Below are 12,640 nucleotides of genomic sequence, written 5' to 3' on the forward strand. Positions count from 1 at the left end.
ACATTTTTATGATGTATTAATAATTCCACCAGAATTATTATTTGTCCTGGGTATGGTTAACTTAATAATCATCCAGACTAGAATGGTTACTCACCATGCTCAAAACTGTTCAGCCGTTTGGAAAAGGGCTAGGATCCGTTTGCATTTAATCGCACTCTTTTTCTATTGTTTTCTATGTAAAAATATTTTAGAAAGTCTTTGACCGTTGTGCTGCATCTTGCTGTTTTTTTCCGCATCTTGTGCATGAGTGCCACATTTCTTAGACACCATGTTAGGTTTAAAAGAGCAGCAACTTTTAAAAGTTCATCTCAAGACACATTTCTTGTGCATCTACTAACATTTTTTGGGTCAACATTTAAGATGTGGCTGTGTACTACATGGGCATACATGCACACCAATATATTTAACTGGGTCTTGGATGTCTGCATGAATGACCATCAAGTGGATGCAATTGTCACAATTGGCAATGGGAAGTCACATGGATCAGCATGGTTTACCGCTCAAAACTCAAACTGCATTACAAAAGCAGTCTATCTGCTGTCATACACACTACTGCTACTGTACAGCTTTTAATCAAAGGCCAGAGAGTTGTTGTCTTCATGTCTTTCAGGTATTGATAAGTATTGGCACGTGAAAGCAATTAATAAGCATGGATGGCATTTCATTCTCACTCTGTTCTGAAACACATGGATTTGAAATATGTCACTGTGCCATCTGAAGTGGTTGTGCTGAAGGAGATAGTTGGCCTTGTAATGGCATGTAAACACATTATGGCTGCTTGTAAGCTAACATAATTCTAGAGATGAACAACTTGTATTAAAATGAATGCGGAAAATAAAAACATCCAATATGACGTGTTTAAACCTGCGCCTTACAAGTAAAATAGCCAATCACCATTTTGATAGAGATCTCACCTGTCAGGGAACTCCAAAATACGCATTAGCTGTTTTTTTTACTTGATCTAAACGAAGAAGGATTTCAGATTTTACTGCTGATTTGAAATATGTTATTTGATCATTATTTTGACAAACCATTTTGGAGATTTTGGTCTTTTCCCATTCAAGTAGATAGGAGCTGTTATTGTATGCCACTGTATCCATAGACAATAGCTGCCTGGGAGCATTTCCATTTTTTTATCTGAAAGTTATGAGTAAAACTAATGAAAATATGTTGCCAAAATAAAATAAAAAAAGTGGGATTTTGTAAGAATGGCAAAGAACGGAAACAAGGGCACAACAACTCCCCGAATGGAAACAATGAAGAAATAAACTAAAAGGAATAAAGGAGAATGAGCGATGAAGAGAGAAGCCAGTCTTGAAAGGGAACGTCATTCTTTCATGGACACAAAAATGAAAAAAAAAAACAAAAAAAAAAACAGCAGAGACTAATTAACTGATGAGTTTGACAGCAGACAATCGGGTAACGGGGAACGTCATTTTGTGCCACACTTGTGCCATTTGTTTCAGGAGATTGTCAGTAGGAGCTGTCAAATTGCTGGTGCACCATTGATTGGTGGGCAGGGAGGCATGGCATTCTCATGGTTACAGCCTCTGCATTATACAGGATGATTTACACGCCGAAGCAGCTGTTCATTCTGGCTGTGCTTCAGACCTCACATAAGTAGTTTCAAAGCAACTCTAATGGACTCAAAGCTGGAACACAACCACAGCCAGGCAATCGAGACAAGCGATACTGATAGCACACCGCAAACTATGGGTCAACATCAGTGACATTCAGATTCAAGCATTCTTGTTGTACTTGCATATTGATGCACAGAACATTTTATTTAACGTAGGGGAGACGGGGCTAGTTGTCACACAGGGACATTGTTACAGGGGCTACGTATAGCTCAGTAGTAATAAGATCTGGAGACAAAAGTCCAATTGTGCAAATGTGTTTTCTCTAGCAGTGGTTTTCTATGTGGTTTAACCCTCTTAAATTGGAATATATATATTTTTTTTTTTCTAAAGTAAATTTTTATAGCTTTTGGGTAAACAAGCAAACGTAATCAAACCACACTCCACCAATGATTAACTATATATTGAAGGTAGATTTGTAATGAAAAATGTATATGTGTTCTTAGGTCAGAGGTCCTTTTGATGAAAGTCAGGTCAGGGCATGTTGTTATGTTTTTATCAAGGCAGGTTGTCACATTTTATCAATAACAATATTTGAAGGCCAACACAATGTTTTGATAAATCTTCAGGTTACCTGTTCCATTTTTGTTCTTCCATGAGTTGCTGTAACACAAAGGCAAATGTGTGTTCATTTTTCCTGGGCAATAATGGTGCAAAAGTTCAGTAGCTTTTTTGTAAACTCCAAAATGGAGTTTGGACTTTCAAATATAAACCTACCTGGAGAAAATATGGAGAAATATGCCCCTGAATCAAAAAGTGTTACAACTAGCTCCAGTCTCCCCTCTACCAGAAGGCAGTTAACAGTCTTTTTTTTTTTTTTTTAAACCAATTCCACTGCTTTTATTTTAAGAGTGTTTACACAAAGGAAGTGTTACCAGCTCATGTCATATAAAATAACTGTTTCATACCACTGGCAAGTCTCCAAATGGAAATTAAGCACTTTATGTCAATGTGCGCGAAATGGATCAGTAGACCTTGGCATTTTTTGTCCCAGTGGCAGCAAGGTGTTATTTATTAGACTGATAAAAAGCTGGGATCCAAATAAAGATCCATTGTTTTCTTCTTTCTCCATATGTGAGTGAATAAATTGCCTATCCATGCATTTCCTTCAAACACCTGCCAGTCTAAAGTAATAGCTTTTAATCTGTGCTTCAATGCCCAGGTAAAGAGCCTCTGAGGAGAGAGGATATGGATGAGAAGCTCGGTTCTTTCCCACACGCTCTCTCACTTTCTCTCATGGTTGTTTCTGATAGCATGCCATTATATCAATAACTGGGCTTCACCTCACTGAGAAAGATAAATCAGTATTTTACCTTCACATTAAAAAGAAGACAACAATCAAGTCTGCAAGAGCGTATCTATATAATTTGAACTTAGAATAGTTACCTCAACAATCTGCTCTGCTTGGCAGCCACATGCATTCTGCTACAAGGCACAATTTCTCCTTGTTTCCAAATATATTAGCCAAATGTGTACTTTTAAAATGGTTTGCATTCTAGAGATGTTGTTTTAGAGGTTAGCCAAAGACCTACAGTAGATGTGGGTAAAGTGTTGTTACTCCCAAAGAGAAAAAAATATCTATTGCTTAGAGGTTTATCTTTCATAGCTCAGGAAAGCTAATGGAGCTAATAGTGATCTCAATTATGTTTCAACATTGTCTTAGGTTGTATAAAAATATAGATAATTATTGACATAAAATATAGGGTGAATAGAAATAAAATTCATGTGGATAGCATAGCACATATAGCGTGGTCTTGGAAGTATTTGATGAGAAATATTCGAGTTCATATTAAAGCCTTAATATTATTGCAGACATGTAACTTAGTCTATTTTCTATCTGATCTCAGTTTAAGATATTGAGATCTCTTCTGTAACTCTATTGAAACACATACTGGGTCTTGTGCTCAGGAGAAAATCAAAGGTATCCATTTGCTCTCCATTTAATCTAATTGCTGTATAGGAGAAAAAATGTGATTTTAAAGAGATCATATTTATGATTTTGATTTCCTATTGTATTGGTCATCCTGGTTCAAATACTCTATTGGCAGCATCTTCTATCCCATGCCCCAGTGACAGGCAGCACCTGTTGTGTGGAGATATCCAGCTGCACTTTATTCTGGTTCAAAGGCAAGTTACGTAATTCCACCAGCACGCAAATGAACATGCAAGACGTCAGCTGTGAAACCGACCTGTCGATACCAAACTCCTCGTTCCCCACTGAGATACTGAGATTACCCAGCTGATTGGAAAATCAACAGGAGGAAATGACACTGGCTTTATGGGTTATTTCTTAATGCTTGCATTTGAGTTTATTGATTGTGCCATGAGAATGGTTTTTGGTTTCCTCCTATCTATTTCTGCAGATTATATTGAACAGTTTAATTAGGACTCAAGTTATACTGGTTTCACTTAAAATGTGTTGAGGATTTCCGAGACTTTCAATAGCTGCCCTCTCAAACTCCATTGGTTGAGTCAGTGTTGTTGTGTTAGATTGGTCCGGCCACTCAAACAAACAGAGCAATACTGAAAGTGCTACAGAGACGCAGTATTTAAGATTTTGGGGGAAATTAACCTAAAAATGGTTCACTTGTAATTGTCTCGTCATATTGAGCTTGCATAAGAGACAGTACTTAAACATACAAAAACATAACAAATAAAAAATACACACATTAGCTTTAAATATTGTATATTAATTTTGTTGACCTCTGTTCTTTCCGTTTTCAGATCAGAAGGACACTGCTGCCTGTGACTTGAGTGAGAGAGCATCTGAAGCAAGATTCGGCAGCAGGCTACCTTGAGTTAAAGGTTAGTCTTTGTCCTGTGGCTTCAAAGACCAGACGGACACACACATAGACAAGCTTGTATACGTTTAGTTTCATTAGAAATGCCAGGGGGCTGGAGAGGTTCCCTGTCCATTCACAGCCAAACACCTGCATGCCTTTCATCCCCTATCTGTTCACTCAGCCTTTATCCCCTGCCACCCAGCAAAACACAGTAAACACACACCCATCTAAACACACCATACACACCAGGCATGGCTCTTGCACTGCTGACTCATATAGCCACATGGCACACACCAATCGAAAAACCACACAGAAATTTAAAAAAGAAAACACCCTGATGACAGACCAGTTTAGACCAGCATGAATTCCCATGCTGGTTTTTGCTGGTTAGTGTTGTTCTACAAGATGGACATGCTTGTTCTGTGATTTGATCAAATGAAGTGATTTGAGTCATCCAATGCTAAACACAACGGCTCTGTTCCAAGAACCAGATGAGCTGCCTTGCTACCTTATCTACTGTCCATAGTACATAAGCAGCTGCCCTCTAAGGCATGCTAATTGCTATTTGAAAATACATTGTATATGCAAATTTTGGGTAAAGTTGTTAATTTTCATTAGATGAACCTATTTAAATGGATACTTTTGAGTACTGAATGAATTATTAGAATACAATTTCTCACATCATCTTGGATGCATTTTTTCTTTGAGCTCATTGAAATAAATTCTGTATTGATTTTGCTATGTTTATGTCTCTCTTCCATAATGGAATATAATTTACCTCCACTAAAATCAGCAACTTTTGAAAAGGCATACTCAGGTAAACAATGGTGTTAGGAATATGGATATACCACTTGGAATATGGAAAATGTTGACTACGTAGGTAGCTCACTAGGTTTTGAGTCAACATGTAGACCAACTATGCTAGTCACCAATGCTAGCAGGACACATGCGCCAAGAACGCCACCCCGTCCACATACCTTATTTTAAGTCGCTGAAGAAATCAATACATACTCCAAATAATATAAATACATTGTACTCTCCCTTTGGCAATCTGTCATTCTTATTCAATATGTCAAATACAAAGGTTGTAACCCAATTTCTAAGCAGAATATTTTCTCTCATGTAGGAGGTGCTGGATTGAAAAGGTTTGTGTGATTAGCTGCCCGATTCCCCTTCATGGGTTAAAGAATTTAACTAATGCGCTATTGATTTCGCTCCCTGGCTGGAGAAGACACAAACACACCTTATTGAAAAATGGATAGTCAAGCTGTTGAGAAAAATATTAAAAGTGCTCAGGGAGGTGGATGGCAACATTTAAGCTGGATTTTACCCTTCAGGAGCAGAAAAGGGTACAAAAAAAAAAAATCCAGTTCTTATTGATAAAGGATAAAGAAACATTTTGTAGCATGCCTTGGTAAAGATGCTCAATGTCAACATGTGTGCGGTCCTCTCTTCTATTCATTGCATTTCAGAACAGTGTGTTGTCCTTCAAAGTGTGCGATGAGACTGCATAAGCATGGAAAAAAGAGAAGACTATACTAGAAGCAAGACTGTAAGACTATGAAGATGTTAAAGGAATAAAGGACCCAAAAATTTATATTCTATCTTTATTTAGTCACCAGAATGTCGCTCAAAGCCTGTGACTTGTTGTTCATGTCACACGTGTAGTCAAAAGCAATTAGGTTTGCTGTTATTGACATCGCCACCATATTTTATTTGAGTAACATTAGTGTAAAATGATTTGGGTGAATTATTTCTTTACAATAAGAAGGCTGGAAGAAAATGCAAACACACATACTGTATGTATTTTAATTGAAGTTAATTGGCCTTGCACTTTCATGTCACAATGTTATACCTTTGTAACCCAGCTGGATTAGCACCTTTCTGCAGCTGGGCCAAGTAAAGGAAGCTGAGTTGCCATTTGGAGAGGCATTGTGTTTGATTCAGTCCATGTTAAAATGCCATTTTGTTTTGAGTGTGAGAGGCTCGGCACCTCTAGGCAAATAGGGAAGGACTCGGTTTACGGGCTCCAAGCACGATTGGCGCAAACAGTCCAATTTTTCATCCTTATTGGTCATGACATATCCAAAGTGGCAGAGCGTGGGTTAGAAGGAGAACGGTGGATGTTTCAATTGGACAGGGAACTCCAGATTTGTCCCTGAAGGGTCTTCTGTAAACATGTGACAACAGTGCAATTCATTGTTGGCTATTGTAGCCAATGAGGTTAAAAAGAAGAGCCCATGGTTGTTATTATACGTATCTCTTTCCTTTCACATCCTCAATGTGAACTATTACATTGCTAGTGTTATAGCATTAAGCTAGTAGCACAGAGTAAAGCACAAACAAGATATCACCTTACACTTAGTCTCATATAGCCAGACGTTTGACAAATAGCATTACATTTGGAATTATTTGCAGCTTATTCTAGCCAGGAATGTATAGTAATCAATTCATAAACAATTTTTTGTGTGGGTTTATATATACATATACATTTTCAGTTTCGGTTTTCGACATAGTGTCTCCAGGATATTTGGTTTCAGACAAAAAGGTTCATATCGGTGCATAATTCAAACTAGTATAGGATCACCATGCAAAACTTAAAGGGTAACTAAACCCTAAACCAACTTTTTTTAGTTAATGATCTGTAAGCATGGGGCTTTATTAGTACTGGTCATTGATTCAAGTAATTTTTTTGACATTTGTGTATAAAGTGTTTTAATTCTACAATATATGGTGTAAAAACGTCTGAGTGCTGCCCTCTTCAGGTTGAACGGTGGCTACTGCAGTTGAATTTTCCTATTGGCTGTTTGCGGTACTCGTGGCGTAGCGGTGACAGCTGACGTAAGCAGGTTCCAGCTCACCACGCCCTTGGTACGAGCTACCACGCCCATGGCAGTATAAAAACCATCTTGTTTCGTCAAAACCACTGTAGCGAGTCAGGAGTTGGAATTGCGAGTATTGAAAACGATCAGGATAGAGTATTTTAGCATCTATTTAGCATAGCATTTATATAGTTATTTAGATTATTTAGTGTAGTCTAGGTAGTTAATTAGCATATTTGTTAGTGTATTATTGGTAGAAGCATAGTTAGTTAGTAGCATATTATTGCATCAGTTAGGATAGCTTCAAGTTAGCGTAGATTATCTGTATTTAGTACAGTGGTCAGGATGGTACGTAGGTGTAGTGTTGCTGGTTGCAACAGCACTGCTGGACTGTATAGCTTTCCAGCAGACTTGGAAATTAGGCGCCAGTGGTTGCATGTCCTTGGCCTGGAAGACCGCGAGTTCCCGCCTAGAGCTGTAGGAGTGTGCAAACTGCATTTTACGCGGGATTGCTTCTCCAACGCAATGGAGGTGGAAATGGGCTTCTCCAAACAGCTCGCGCTGAAAAGCGACGCAGTGCCAAACGCTGCTCCTCCTGCATGGACTCCACCACCGCAGCGGTGTCTTGAGGTGAGTGATCATATAGATTTTTTCACATAGCGGCAAAATATGAATATGCCTACAGAGCGCGCGCTATTGACATCAACTCGATAAAACTCATCAGATTCATGTACATGTCGTCTTGCGACCGTATGAGGAATAATAATAACATAATAGTAATACTCCTGGAGAAAATTACCACTCCAGTCACACTCCATTTTAGAGTCTGACAGCAGCTGTCAATTAATCCGTCACTACGGGTCTCAGGTGCACGCCCCCCCCACTCAGCCCCGCCCTCGTTTCGTCCCCTCTATCCCCGCTGGTGTCTCCCCACTTTTCCAGCATTTTTCAAATATTGCTAGTGGGTGGAGTCAGACTCTGAGCAGGGGTTTAGTAACCCTTTAAGCAATGGATGCTGACCATTTGTTGCTCTTCAGAAGGGGAACCTCCAAACCTGAACACATTCGTCACAAACAACAGCATAAAAAACAGGAGAAGGAATTGACATATGACATGAAATATGTCTGCTTGTCGCAACAAATGACATAACAACCTGTCACAAAACAAATAACGGAAAAACACTTGACATCCCATCTGAACGTTCAGACTGAAAATCACATTTTAATCGGACTGCAAACCACTTACAGAGGTGGTTTGGATTGGGCTTTAGAAAATGTGATTTATTTGGTGTTTTTTCCCCTGTTCAGTCTAAAAAATACTAAATGGATTTTAGTCAGATATTAAAAATAAAATGTGTTGACTGTCTAAACAAGGCCTAAATGCCTCGCAAACAAAAATAAGTGCAAAAAGAATATCTTATATAAATGTGAAGCCACTATCCTGGTAAAACTTGGCAGATCAAGAAATAATTTCTTCCACACTGTATCATAAGAGTGCCTATTCAGTACAATTGTTTCCAGCCTGAATTCCGGACGTTTCATAGAAGGCAGGAAATCAAATTAGGGTGGGCCATCTATTACCATATTTGTGTGTTACATATATCAGTGGTCTAGGGGCATGCTATCTGAGGCTGTGACTACATCACACCCCACAGGTCCCTTTGGAGAAGTTTCTTTCTTGAAGAAGAACATTAGCAATCTAATTTGGGAGATTCCACATGGCACCCACTTGCCGTCATTGACAATGAATGAATTAACATCAGTGAGTTAGAGGTTTCTAATTGCAGAATGCCATTGTCAAGGGCGTCTCCAAGGTGATGTGGCCCATAAACATGCCGTAGATTTGGTTTAGCAACGTGTCTTGGGATATCTTATCAACACCAGCAGGTTCTACCACCCATAGTACATACTAACATCTTGTGCTGAAATTACTGCTGAAGAATTAAATTAAACCTTAAAATACCATTACCCGAGTCAGGGTTTTTAGAATTTGTATTGCTATCAAATTGGTGGATCTAGATAACTTGAGCTCAGCCGAGCTGTTCCTCTCTATCAAATTTTTTGTCGTCATACATCAACCCAAGATCTGTGGTACATGGAAAGCTGGGAGTGGCAAAGCATCTTTTGGATTTATGGCACATGATCTTCCTCAATAACCCAGAGATCCATCTGCCTTAGAGTCAGCAGGAGCCACCCAAACCCCTCCCAACCCGACTGTCTTCATGCATGTGAATCTCATACTCTATAACACTGCATAACAAACAGCAGTCATTTACAGTATAGGTGAACAATCACATGCTTTGCATGCAGACATCCCTAAGAAGGCCACAGCTTGAATACAGAGCATCTCACTCTGAAATATGAATTTTGAAGCATTGGGAAATTACATTGAAAAATTGCTGTGCTGATATAATGTATGTACCAGAAATGGAAGCAAAGACATTTAAGTGCAATTTTTAAAATCAGTAAAGCCTTATTGATCTTTTCTACAATGACCCACTTTCACGTTTAAGCTCGTTTTCCCTTATAAACGCTTCCGCATGCAACTGCTGCATTTTACAATTAATCTAATGATGTCCCATTGCCCCGGGACAGGGCAATCCATTTAGGCATCATGATGTATTACCAAGGCTCAACTGTGTTGTTGGGTCATCAGTGATTCACATGCATCACCTGCTGTGTCTGTGTTGGGGGGTAATTACAAGGGTAGTATGCTATAAATGTGTTTTATGAGGACATTTCTAGTGTCCTCATAAAAAATATACTAAACAATGTTTTTTTTATTTAAATGCAGAGCAGATCACATTTGACAGCTAATGTGGAGGGGTAGATTATGGTGAATAACATGGAATAATATTGAGATATTAGTTAAAAACAACTTAAATCTATGCCTTTTCCACACCATAACTTTTGAATGGCTTCTGAAGACTTGGAATATAGTGCACAAGTCATATAGAATACTTTTATGGTGCTATTTGTCCTTTTTGAAGCTTGACAGTCCTTAGACACCAAATGCTTACGCTAGTTTGAATCACAGGGTGCGCTGAGAGATTCCAGCCAGGTCTACTAAGCAACCAAATTGGCCCGGTTGCTATGGAGGGTAGAGTCACACAGGGTAACCTCCTTGTGATCGCTATAATGTGGTTCGCTCTCGGTGGGGTGCGTGGTGAGTTGTGCATGGATGCCGCGGTGGATGACGTGAAGCCTCCAAATGCGCTAGGTCTCGCGGTAACGCGCTCAACAAGCCACGTGATAAGATGCACGAGTTGACGTCTCAGAAGCGGAGGCAACTGAGATTCATCCTCCGCCACCCGGATTGAAGCGAGTCACTACGCCATCACGAGGACTAATAGTGCAATGGGAATTGGGCATTCCAAATGCTCTCTGCCCCTCCCATTCCACTATTTTATATTTCTCTTATTATGTCATCACTGTGCACCACTTTGTTGCAAATAAATGCATATTTCAGACCCACTCTTTATTTTACTTCAATGGATGTCACACTTGCGGAATGTTATTAGATCAATCGACTTAATCGACCTATAAAGGATCCCATTCCCACATGTGTTAATGTGTGCAGAAAAACTGTTTATGTAAAATATCTGCCAGATTTACAACAGGTGTGAGCACACATAAATTTTTTCTTACCTTCGCTCTAATGTTGATGAGTCCGAAGTAATCCTCATGAAGGAGTGCCACCCTTCAGTTACTAATTTGCATAAAACACTCCCAAAAGATCTCCATATAATGGTTTTATGCACAATCACTCAGTATGTCAAGATATGCTCTCACTTAACATAAATTCCCACCTGTCCTGAGAGTGTGTTTATCAGTTTGTCTATATGCATACTGAGTTTTTGAGTTTAACTACTTAAGAGGAGTAAACCATTTAAAATCATGAGTAGTGTGTTTAAGAGTGAGGGCATCTATAAGAGTTTGTTTGAACAAGAGCCCTCTCCACTGTGAGCCCACTTGTGTGATTGGGGAGTTTCCCCATGGTCTGAGGTCATCAGGGTCAAAGTGGGGCTATGAAAGAGTCTTAATTACTCACCCTGAGTGGAATGGCTAATGTGGTGGATCTTAGAAACATTAAATCACAGCAGCTCACTCCAACTCTCTGATGCCCCCATTAAATTGATCCCTGTGGGAATGGATTCCTCACTCTCAGAGACGCCATCTTCCTCTTAATGCAAAGATCACGGGTGTTTACCAGCTGCAGGAAGACAAATAAACACAGTAAAGTCTAGATCTTTAAAGCACTATGCTTTCTATTAGAACTGTGTGAAAGTAATGTCTGGGCAGTGGCATTGGTTCTTAATTGATTTTGTCTTAGGTTAAATTCTGTTAGGTTCAGTGAACGCATGTACTGTCTACATATCAATACATTTTCAATAGATAGCAGTTTGAGAAGTGGACGTGCCATTTCAATTACTTATTACTCATGTCTTTCCAAACCCATATGACTTTCTTTCTTCAGTGGAATGTAAACTTGCCTGAAACAGCATTGAAATGTGTGCTGTCCTAAGTTGGCCTTTTCAACAGGACTGAAACCAGGATGGGAGACGGCAAAACGGCAGCATCTGGATTTACCCATCTCCAGCCTAGCTAATCTGACTAGATTTGCATTAATTAAGTGGAGGGGCCAAGGATGGGATGTGCAGAGTATGATTACAATGGACGTCCTGGACGTTCCCTCTCTCACACTTCATTACCATCCCAACATCTGCAGCATGTCCTCCTCTCCTGTCAGAGACAATGGCCTCCACAGGTGTCAGGAGGGGAGAAGAGACTGTGTGCGTGCATGTTTGTGAATTTGAGGGTTGTTGAGGAGTGAGTGTCAACTCCTGAAATGAACACCTGCGTACATTGAAGAAAGCTTGGAGGGTGCCCAGGCATCCAGAGAAGAATTGAAAGAGACAGTGAGGCGATGATGAAAATAAAGCTGTTTCGCTTGAGCCTGGCAGGTTGCTGCTCCTGGCAAAGGGGAAGCATAATTAAACTATCAGAAGTAATTAAGGGAAGTTTCTCTGCCTAAAATGCATTTAAAATCTCCCGCATGTATCTACTCCAGATCCTCACACACACAAACATTTCAATTCTGCTCATTTTAAACTGATCAGAATTTTGACAATTTGCCAGTTTTGAAAAGATTTCTTCAATGTCTTCTAAAGCCATCTTGGCATTAGCATATGGATGTATTTACCCAAAATGGCTTCATGAAACTATAATCTCTCTGGTTTGAAGAGGTGATTACATGAGTATAGATGGTATTCTCCGTATTACTGTATGCCTACACTTGCAATGAAAAGCGAAAGTACATTTCTCAGAAGCCTCTATTGATTGCAGTGGTGCCGAAGCCTTAATGCATTTATTGTGTAACTAAGAGACTGTATACCGTA

At 39.4% G+C, this 12,640-nt stretch overlaps 1 protein-coding gene across 2 annotated transcripts in view; it reads left to right on the top strand.

The window, feature by feature from the left end:
* Positions 1-12,640, top strand: part of LOC127639027 (synaptotagmin-1-like) — a 287,031-nt gene that overhangs the window by 144,227 nt on the left and 130,164 nt on the right. For both annotated transcript variants that reach the window (XM_052120840.1, XM_052120842.1), the window contains exon 3: positions 4,362-4,442. The gene's annotated coding sequence lies outside the window, so the exon portion shown is untranslated. The remainder of the gene's footprint in view (positions 1-4,361; positions 4,443-12,640) is intronic.

This window comes from Xyrauchen texanus, chromosome 47 (genome assembly GCF_025860055.1).
Source record: "Xyrauchen texanus isolate HMW12.3.18 chromosome 47, RBS_HiC_50CHRs, whole genome shotgun sequence".
NCBI lineage: Eukaryota > Metazoa > Chordata > Actinopteri > Cypriniformes > Catostomidae > Xyrauchen > Xyrauchen texanus.